Below are 11,022 nucleotides of genomic sequence, written 5' to 3'. Positions count from 1 at the left end.
TTCCCTTCCAGTAATTAGACAGTAAGGTCCTGTGTAATGGATAACTATTGATCAAGGGAGAACTTGTTATCGATACTGTGTCTCTGATGAGGATTAGCACTGACTGTCTAACTCAAGAATGGACAAGCACTCATTCCAGAAATCAATGTGGAGTTAGAGGGACTTTCCACCTGTGAATAATGACAAAAATTCTTTCTGGTCCAAGTGAATGATAGTTTTTCTTGTCTGACATATATGTATAGCATAAAAACTAAGCACTTAAATTACTTCAAGAAAAACCCAGTGAGCAATCATAAACAATAACCATTACTTCCTCCTCTACATCCTACAACCACCACTCAGTGCAGTCCAATATGGAAGGTCAGGGAGGTCACTGAGGCTCTTGAAACTCTCCTCAACTGCAGATGGGGCTGTCTCTGTAATTTCACAGACAAGGTCTACATAATAATATAATATCAAAGTTGATATAGGAGAAGCAAGTAGGTTCTGGGTTCAAACCTACTAGCCAGCCAGGTCCTTTCTGTATGGAGTTTGTATGTTCTCTCTGTGCCTGAGTGCGACTCCCTGGATATTCTGGCTTCCTCCCACAGTCCAAAGACATACAGTTTAAATGGCGACTCTAAATTGCCTAAATAGGTGTGAATGTAAGCATGAATGGTTGTATCTCTATATGTCGGCCCTGTAATAGATGATGAATCAATAAAGTTGATCTCTGTGGCACTTATAACCAGATTTTACAAAATGCTTTACAATGTTCTAGAAAATACATATGTAATCGTCAACCTACATACACACATAAATACACAAATGCTATCAAATCGCCCAAATTAAATAATGTTACAGCAAAGATTAGCCTCCTTTAGTCTCAAGTGTGTCTATGCAGAAAGCATTTCAGCTGCATCTTTCAGTCATTCCATCTCATGCATGTCTGATACGCTTCTATTTTAATTCATCCAGCTGTCTACACAGGCTGCATAACAGCTCCTGTTTTACTTCCACTATAAACATGTAAATGCAGCCTGAAGCTTATTTTTACACTCCAGCTCTATTTTTATGCATTTTTGCAAGTAACTACAGTAACTGCGCAATGGGCTCTGAGTGCTTCCAAAATGCAGATGACCCACAACTCAATACAGTGTCTGAATGCATCCCGTGTAGACACAGCTGTAGCACCTGAGCTGCTGCTGCTGCTCTGCTATTGTGCTACTCACACCACATCTCCTGTGTAACACCTGCGAACAGCCAACAGGTTACTGCCAGAGGATGTCAGATATCGAGCAGGTTTTAAGGGGAGAATAAATAAGAATTACAATCTGGGGTATTTGGTAATGATTTGGCTGCATGTGTGGAAATACATTACCTGACCACCAACCATGTCTCTTGCAATGTCACATAGTCTGACCACCATTGCAAGCACATACAAGCATTCTCACACACAGACATGTTTATGCGCTTGTAAGCATCAATGCCTTTTTTATCAAAATCAGCATTTTTAAGACCTGTATAACGGAATATATTATGGAATAGCCCTTCCTAGTGCCATCATTCAGCCAAAAACATTACCCTCAAAGATAACATTGTGCTTGCAGATTGTTTGGGAGAGAAATGCATTCATCACAACTGTATTGCTTTGTCATGTTACCAGATATTAGATGTCTTATGCCTGACTGAAATGTCAAAACAAAGCAATGATCCGGCTTTTCCTGGCACAGACATGTGTTCACACCAGTCTGAGTCATGCTTTATGCGTAAAAGATCTACCCTGTATGTCAGCTTTTATTAAGGTGGGGGCAAAAAAACATGTAATGGAGAGATCCATAATGTGGGTCTGTACAGGTATTCTTGAGTTGAGGGCTTACTCCTCAGACCTAGAGGTCAATACTGATGTTGATGCTATGTACATAAAATGTTTTTTCCACAACACAGTAGAATCTTATTAAAAAGAATGTACTGCAGTAGCCAGCATATGAAATATGTGCAAGGTAGAATACTTTGCAGCATGCTGCTTAAAGCATTGCGCCTCTATGACTGTTAACCATGCAAGCATTCAGAGAGAGCGGTCCTGTCTTGATAATTTTCCAGATATGTGCAATCCTGCCTCAAAGTACCAAACAGTGTCCTTGTGTCTTATAAGCCTTTAACTATGTGGTATAGATTTTATTTGGTATCCTGTGGCAACACACCCACATCAACACAGATCATTGCTGTGATTTTGTTAAGAGGTTATTGATGTAGAAAAACTGAACTGTCCATTATTTAATGTGAGAGGGGCTGATGAGCAATCATGTACCTCTGTGACCCTGTGTAGCACATGGGGCATGTCATTGGATGAAATTATCACTCTCCCTAACCTTCCTTGTCCTCTCAGCATATTGCATACTGTGAATTGAATTGCCTCTCTGGAAAGAGAAGATCAACACAGTGACAGGATGAATTACCTTCCCAGTACATGAAGGAGGCAGATGTGCGTTGGAAAGCATGGTGTGAAGTCCATGCAAGCATGATGCATTAAGAGGGATGCATAATGCTCTTTTAATATAAATATAACACATGATATACATCACTGATGATGAACAGATGAATAGGGATCTTGTACACTTTGCAACAGCACTCTGTGTGTTCTGAGACATTACTGTGGATGTAGAAGCCTAAGAGCTTGAGCTTGCATGGCCTGAAAAAACTGCCTTAAAGGATAGGTTTGATTTTTGCTAGCAGAATGGCTCTAGGTATGGCAGTGTTTGTCTGTCAGTCAGTCCAGCACTTTATTCCAGGCTGAAATAGCTCTACGACTATCAGATGGATTGTCATGAAATTTTGTACAGATATCTATAGTTCCAAGAAAATGAATCCCAATCACTTTGGTGATCTGCTGACTCTTACTCTAGGTCAAAATATGTGTTTGTCTACTTTCTATGTTATGTTAATCAGCAAATGTTAGCATTTTACTCAAAGTACTGCACATTTGATGTTTTTATTATGGTATCAAATTTAATCAGCTATATATTGAGTTAAATCTGCTCTCATCTGCTTGGCTTGGATCGTTCTGACATGAACACCGTCCTTCTCCCATCAGTACCTTTGCGACATTTGTATAGTCACAACTGATGTATGGGGTTGATGCAGTTTTTTTACTGTCTGTTAAAAATCACAGAATGGGGCTGAAAGTTTGTGTTTTTAGACAAATGTCAGCACTCTTGTGTACAGAACCAAAGGCAATAAAACAGCTAAACAGTGAAAGAACAGGCTTCAGACACTATTATTCCTGCTGTGAAGTGACATTTTAGCTTGAGAACCATTTGAGACAATTGGGAAATGTTTTGACGAATTGCTGGGTCTTTGTGCCTCTGACAACTTCTGATAATGAGTCATGAAAACTTCATAGTATAGTTTAAATTATAGTATAATGTTGCATAAAAATGTCAATTGATTGAATTGTGAGGCATGAATGTACTAAAAACGTCATAGTATAGTTAGGCATGAAAACATCAAAAGACATAATAGTATATTAAGGCATAAAATGTAATAAAAACCCCGTAGTATAATAAGGCATGAAAACGTCAAAAAGCGTCAGATTATGCTACTGCATAAAATGTCACAAAAACGTCATCGTATAGTAAGGCATAAAATCGTCAAAGATTTTCATAGTATAATAAGTCAAAAAATGTCATAAGAACGTCATGGTAAAGTAAGGAATAAAAAGTCATTAAAAGGTCATACTATAGTAAGACATAAAATGTCATGAAATATTCATAGTAGGGCGAGGCACAAAATATCTTAAAAATGTCATAGTATAATAAGGCATAAAAAGTCAAAAAAAACCTCATAGTATAATAAGCCATGAAAAGTTATAAAAACGTCGTAGTATAGTAAGTCATGAAAACGTCATAGTATATTAAGGCATAAAAAGTCATAAAAACCTCATAGTATAATAAGCCATGAAAAGTTATAAAAACGTAGTAGTATAGTAAGTCATGAAAACGTCATAGTATATTAAGGCACAAAAAGTCATAAAAACGTCATAGTATAATAAGGCATAAAAGGCATAAAAACGACAAAGTATAGTGACGCATGAAACGGCATAAAAATGCCTTAGTATAATAAGTCATGAAAACGACATAGTATGTAAGTCATAAAACAAAAAATACATGACAGTATATTAAGGCATAAAAAGTCATAAAAACATCATATTATTGTAAGCCATCAAATGACATAGTATAGTAAGACATAACAAGGCCCAAAAACATCATAGTATAGTTTGGCATAAAAATGCCAAAAAACGTCATAGTATAGTATGGCATAAAATGTCAAAAAAACATGATAGTATATTAAAGCATAAAAAGTCATGAAAAGGTCATATTATGGTAAGCCATCAAATGACATAGTATAGTAAGACATAACAAGGCCCAAAAACATCATAGTATTGTTTGGCATAAAAATGCCAAAAAACGTCATAGTATAGTATGGCATAAAATGTCAAAAAAAACATGATAGTATATTAAAGCATAAAAAGTCATGAAAAGGTCATAATATAGCAAGGCATAAGACAAAATGATATATTAAGGCATAAAAATGCCAAAAAAAGACATAGTATAGTATGGCATAAAAAGTCAAAAAAACATCATAAGGCATAAAAGGTCATAAAAACATCATATTATGGTAAGCCATCAAATGACATAGTATAATAAGGCATAGCAAGGCCCAAAAACATCATAGTATAGTATGGCATAAAATGTCAAAAAAACATGATAGTATATTAAAGCATAAAAAGTCATGAATAGGTCATAGTATGGCAAGCCATAAGAGGAAATGATATTGTAAGGCATAAAAAGTCATATAAACCCCATAGTATAATAAGCCATGAAAAGTTATAAAAACGTCATAGTATAGTAAGTCATGAAAACGTCATAGTATATTAAGGCACAAAAAGTCATAAAAATGTCATAGTATAATAAGGCATAAAAGGCATAAAAACGACAAAGTATAGTGACGCATGAAACGGCATAAAAATGCCTTAGTATAATAAGTCATGAAAACGACATAGTATGTAAGTCATAAAACATTTGACACACGTCATTCGCCCTCTCTGCCTCCCCATTTCCTGTATCTCTACTGTCATGTCAAATAAAGGCATAAGAAGCCAAAAAATATATACTTTACAAAAAAAAATCATAGTATATTAAAGCATAAAAAGTCATCAAAAGGTCATAATATAGCAAGGCATAAGACAAAATGATATATTAAGGCATAAAAATGCCAAAAAACAACATAGTGTAGTATGGCATAAAAAGTCAAAAAAACATCATAGTATATTAAGGCATAAAAGGTCATAAAAACATCATATTATGGTAAGCCATCAAATGACATAGTATAGTAAGGCATAACAAGGCCCAAAAACATCATAGTATAGTTTGGCATAAAAATGCCAAAAAACGTCATAGTATAGTATGGCATAAAATGTCAAAAAAATATCATAGTATATTAAAGCATAAAAAGTCATGAAAAGGTCATAGTATGGCAAGCCATAAGAGGAAATTATATTGTAAGGCATACAAAGTCATAAAAACCTCATAGTATAATAAGCCATGAAAAGTTATAAAAACGTAGTAGTCATGAAAACGTCATAGTATATTAAGGCACAAAAAGTCATAAAAACGTCATAGTATAATAAGGCATAAAAACGACATAGTATGTAAGTCATAAAACAAAAAAAACATGACAGTATATTAAGGCATAAAAAGTCATAAAAACATCATATTATTGTAAGCCATCAAATGACATAGTGTAGTAAGGCATAACAGGGCCCAATAATGTCATAGTATAGTTTGGCATAAAAATGCCAAAAAACGTCATAGTATAGTATGGCATAAAATGTCAAAAAAACATGATAGTATATTAAGGCATAAAAAGTCATGAAAAGGTCATATTATGGTAAGCCATCAATTACATAGTATAGTAAGACATAACAAGGCCCAAAAACATCATAGTATTGTTTGGCATAAAAATGCCAAAAAACGTCATAGTATAGTATGGCATAAAATGTCAAAAAAAACATGATAGTATATTAAAGCATAAAAAGTCATGAAAAGGTCATAATATAGCAAGGCATAAGACAAAATGATATATTAAGGCATAAAAATGCCAAAAAACGACATAGTATAGTATGGCATAAAAAGTCAAAAAAACATCATAAGGCATAAAAGGTCATAAAAACATCATATGATGGTAAGCCATCAAATGACATAGTATAATAAGGCGTAACAAGGCCCAAAAACATCATAGTATTGTTTGGCATAAAAATGCCAAAAAACGTCATAGTATAGTATGGCATAAAATGTCAAAAAAACATGATAGTATATTAAAGCATAAAAAGTCATGAAAAGGTCATAGTATGGCAAGCCATAAGAGGAAATGATATTGTAAGGCATACAAAGTCATAAAAACCTCATAGTATAATAAGCCATGAAAAGTTATAAAAACGTAGTAGTATAGTAAGTCATGAAAACGTCATAGTATATTAAGGCACAAAAAGTCATAAAAACGTCATAGTATAATAAGGCATAAAAACGACATAGTATGTAAGTCATAAAACAAAAAATACATGACAGTATATTAAGGCATAAAAAGTCATAAAAACATCATATTATTGTAAGCCATCAAATGACATAGTGTAGTAAGGCATAACAGGGCCCAATAATGTCATAGTATAGTTTGGCATAAAAATGCCAAAAAACGTCATAGTATAGTATGGCATAAAATGTCAAAAAAACATCATAGTATATTAAAGCATAAAAAGTCATGAAAAGGTCATATTATGGTAAGCCATCAATTACATAGTATAGTAAGACATAACAAGGCCCAAAAACATCATAGTATTGTTTGGCATAAAAATGCCAAAAAAACGTCATAGCATAGTATGGCATAAAATGTCAAAAAAAACATGATAGTATATTAAAGCATAAAAAGTCATGAAAAGGTCATAATATAGCAAGACATAAGACAAAATGATATATTAAGGCATAAAAATGCCAAAAAACGACATAGTATAGTATGGCATAAAAAGTCAAAAAAACATCATAAGGCATAAAAGGTCATAAAAACATCATATGATGGTAAGCCATCAAATGACATAGTATAATAAGGCATAACAAGGCCCAAAAACATCATAGTATTGTTTGGCATAAAAATGCCAAAAAACGTCATAGTATAGTATGGCATAAAATGTCAAAAAGACATGATAGTATATTAAAGCATAAAAAGTCATGAAAAGGTCATAGTATGTCAAGCCATAAGAGGAAATGATATTGTAAGGCATAAAAAGTCATAAAAACGTCATAGTATAATAAGGCATGAAAATGACATAGTATGTAAGTCATAAAACAAAAAAAACATGACAGTATATTAAGGCATAAAAAGTCATAAAAACATCATATTATTGTAAGCCATCAAATGACATAGTGTAGTAAGGCATAACAGGCCCAATAATGTCATAGTATAGTTTGGCATAAAAATGCCAAAAAACGTCATAGTATAGTATGGCATAAAATGTCAAAAAAACATGATAGTATATTAAAGCATAAAAAGTCATGAAAAGGTCATATTATGGTAAGCCATCAATTACATAGTATAGTAAGACATAACAAGGCCCAAAAACATCATAGTATTGTTTGGCATAAAAATGCCAAAAAACGTCATAGTATAGTATGGCATAAAATGTCAAAAAAAACATGATAGTATATTAAAGCATAAAAAGTCATGAAAAGGTCATAATATAGCAAGACATAAGACAAAATGATATATTAAGGCATAAAAATGCCAAAAAACGACATAGTATAGTATGGCATAAAAAGTCAAAAAAACATCATAAGGCATAAAAGGTCATAAAAACATCATATGATGGTAAGCCATCAAATGACATAGTATAATAAGGCATAACAAGGCCCAAAAACATCATAGTATTGTTTGGCATAAAAATGCCAAAAAACGTCATAGTATAGTATGGCATAAAATGTCAAAAAAACATGATAGTATATTAAAGCATAAAAAGTCATGAAAAGGTCATAGTATGGCAAGCCATAAGAGGAAATGATATTGTAAGGCATACAAAGTCATAAAAACCTCATAGTATAATAAGCCATGAAAAGTTATAAAAATGTAGTAGTATAGTAAGTCATGAAAACGTCATAGTATAATAAGGCATAAAAACGACATAGTATGTAAGTCATAAAACAAAAAATACATGACAGTATATTAAGGCATAAAAAGTCATAAAAACATCATATTATTGTAAGCCATCAAATGACATAGTGTAGTAAGGCATAACAGGGCCCAATAATGTCATAGTATAGTTTGGCCTAAAAATGCCAAAAAACGTCATAGTATAGTATGGCATAAAATGTCAAAAAAACATGATAGTATATTAAAGCATAAAAAGTCATGAAAAGGTCATATTATGGTAAGCCATTAAATGACATAATATAGTAAGACATAACAAGGCCCAAAAACATCATAGTATTGTTTGGCATAAAAATGCCAAAAAACGTCATAGTATAGTATGGCATAAAATGTCAAAAAAAACATGATAGTATATTAAAGCATAAAAAGTCATGAAAAGGTCATAATATAGCAAGGCATAAGACAAAATGATATATTAAGGCATAAAAATGCCAAAAAAAGACATAGTATAGTATGGCATAAAAAGTCAAAAAAACATCATAAGGCATAAAAGGTCATAAAAACATCATATTATGGTAAGCCATCAAATGACATAGTATAATAAGGCATAGCAAGGCCCAAAAACATCATAGTATAGTATGGCATAAAATGTCAAAAAAACATGATAGTATATTAAAGCATAAAAAGTCATGAATAGGTCATAGTATGGCAAGCCATAAGAGGAAATGATATTGTAAGGCATAAAAAGTCATAAAAACCCCATAGTATAATAAGCCATGAAAAGTTATAAAAACGTCATAGTATAGTAAGTCATGAAAACGTCATAGTATATTAAGGCACAAAAAGTCATAAAAATGTCATAGTATAATAAGGCATAAAAGGCATAAAAACGACAAAGTATAGTGACGCATGAAACGGCATAAAAATGCCTTAGTATAATAAGTCATGAAAACGACATAGTATGTAAGTCATAAATCATAAAAAAACATGATAGTATATTAAGGCATAAAAGGTCATAAAAACATCATATTATTGTAAGCCATCAAATGACATAGTGTAGTAAGGCATAACAGGACCCAATAACGTCATAGTATAGTTTGGCATAAAATGTCAAAAAAACATTATAGTAAGGGTGTCGTGTGGCGTAGTGGTCTAAGCAGGCGCCCCATGTGTGTAGGCTGCAGTCTGTCCCGGTTCGAGTCCCGCATCGGACGGCCTTTACTGCATGTCATTCGCCCTCTCTGCCTCCCCATTTCCTGTATCTCTACTGTCCTGTCAAATAAAGGCATAAGAAGCCAAAAAATATATACTTTACAAAAAAAAATCATAGTATATTAAAGCATAAAAAGTCATCAAAAGGTCATAATATAGCAAGGCATAAGACAAAATGATATATTAAGGCATAAAAATGCCAAAAAACAACATAGTATAGTATGGCATAAAAAGTCAAAAAAAAAATCATAGTATATTAAGGCATAAAAGGTCATAAAAACATCATATGATGGTAAGCCATCAAATGACATAGTATAGTAAGGCATAACAAGGCCCAAAAACATCATAGTATAGTTTGGCATAAAAATGCCAAAAAACGTCATAGTATAGTATGGCATAAAATGTCAAAAAAACATGATAGTATATTAAAGCATAAAAAGTCATGAAAAGGTCATAGTATGGCAAGCCATAAGAGGAAATGATATTGTAAGGCATACAAAGTCATAAAAACCTCATAGTATAATAAGCCATGAAAAGTTATAAAAACGTAGTAGTCATGAAAACGTCATAGTATATTAAGGCATAAAAAGTCATGAAAACGTCATAGTATAATAAGGCATAAAAACGAAATAGTATGTAAGTCATAAAACAAAAAAAACATGACAGTATATTAAGGCATAAAAAGTCATAAAAACATCATATTATTGTAAGCCATCAAATGACATAGTGTAGTAAGGCATAACAGGGCCCAATAATGTCATAGTATAGTTTGGCATAAAATGTCAAAAAAACATCATAGTAAGGGTGTCGTGTGGCGTAGTGGTCTAAGCAGGCGCCCCATGTGTGTAGGCTGCAGTCTGTCCCGGTTCGAGTCCCGCATCGGACGGCCTTTACTGCATGTCATTCGCCCTCTCTGCCTCCCCATTTCCTGTATCTCTACTGTCCTGTCAAATAAAGGCATAAGAAGCCAAAAAATATATACTTTACAAAAAAAAATCATAGTATATTAAAGCATAAAAAGTCATCAAAAGGTCATAATATAGCAAGGCATAAGACAAAATGATATATTAAGGCATAAAAATGCCAAAAAACAACATAGTGTAGTATGGCATAAAAAGTCAAAAAAAAAATCATAGTATATTAAGGCATAAAAGGTCATAAAAACATCATATTATGGTAAGCCATCAAATGACATAGTATAGTAAGGCATAACAAGGCCCAAAAACATCATAGTATAGTTTGGCATAAAAATGCCAAAAAACGTCATAGTATAGTATGGCATAAAATGTCAAAAAAACATGATAGTATATTAAAGCATAAAAAGTCATGAAAAGGTCATAGTATGGCAAGCCATAAGAGGAAATGATATTGTAAGGCATACAAAGTCATAAAAACCTCATAGTATAATAAGCCATGAAAAGTTATAAAAACGTAGTAGTCATGAAAACGTCATAGTATATTAAGGCACAAAAAGTCATAAAAACGTCATAGTATAATAAGGCATAAAAACGACATAGTATGTAAGTCATAAAACAAAAAAAACATGACAGTATATTAAGGCATAAAAAGTCATAAAAACATCATATTATTGTAAGCCATCAAATGACATAGTGTAGTAAGGCATAACAGGGCCCAATA

This window comes from Seriola aureovittata, chromosome 11 (genome assembly GCF_021018895.1).
Source record: "Seriola aureovittata isolate HTS-2021-v1 ecotype China chromosome 11, ASM2101889v1, whole genome shotgun sequence".
NCBI classification, from domain to species: Eukaryota; Metazoa; Chordata; class Actinopteri; order Carangiformes; family Carangidae; genus Seriola; species Seriola aureovittata.
This window is presented reverse-complemented; position numbering follows the sequence as displayed.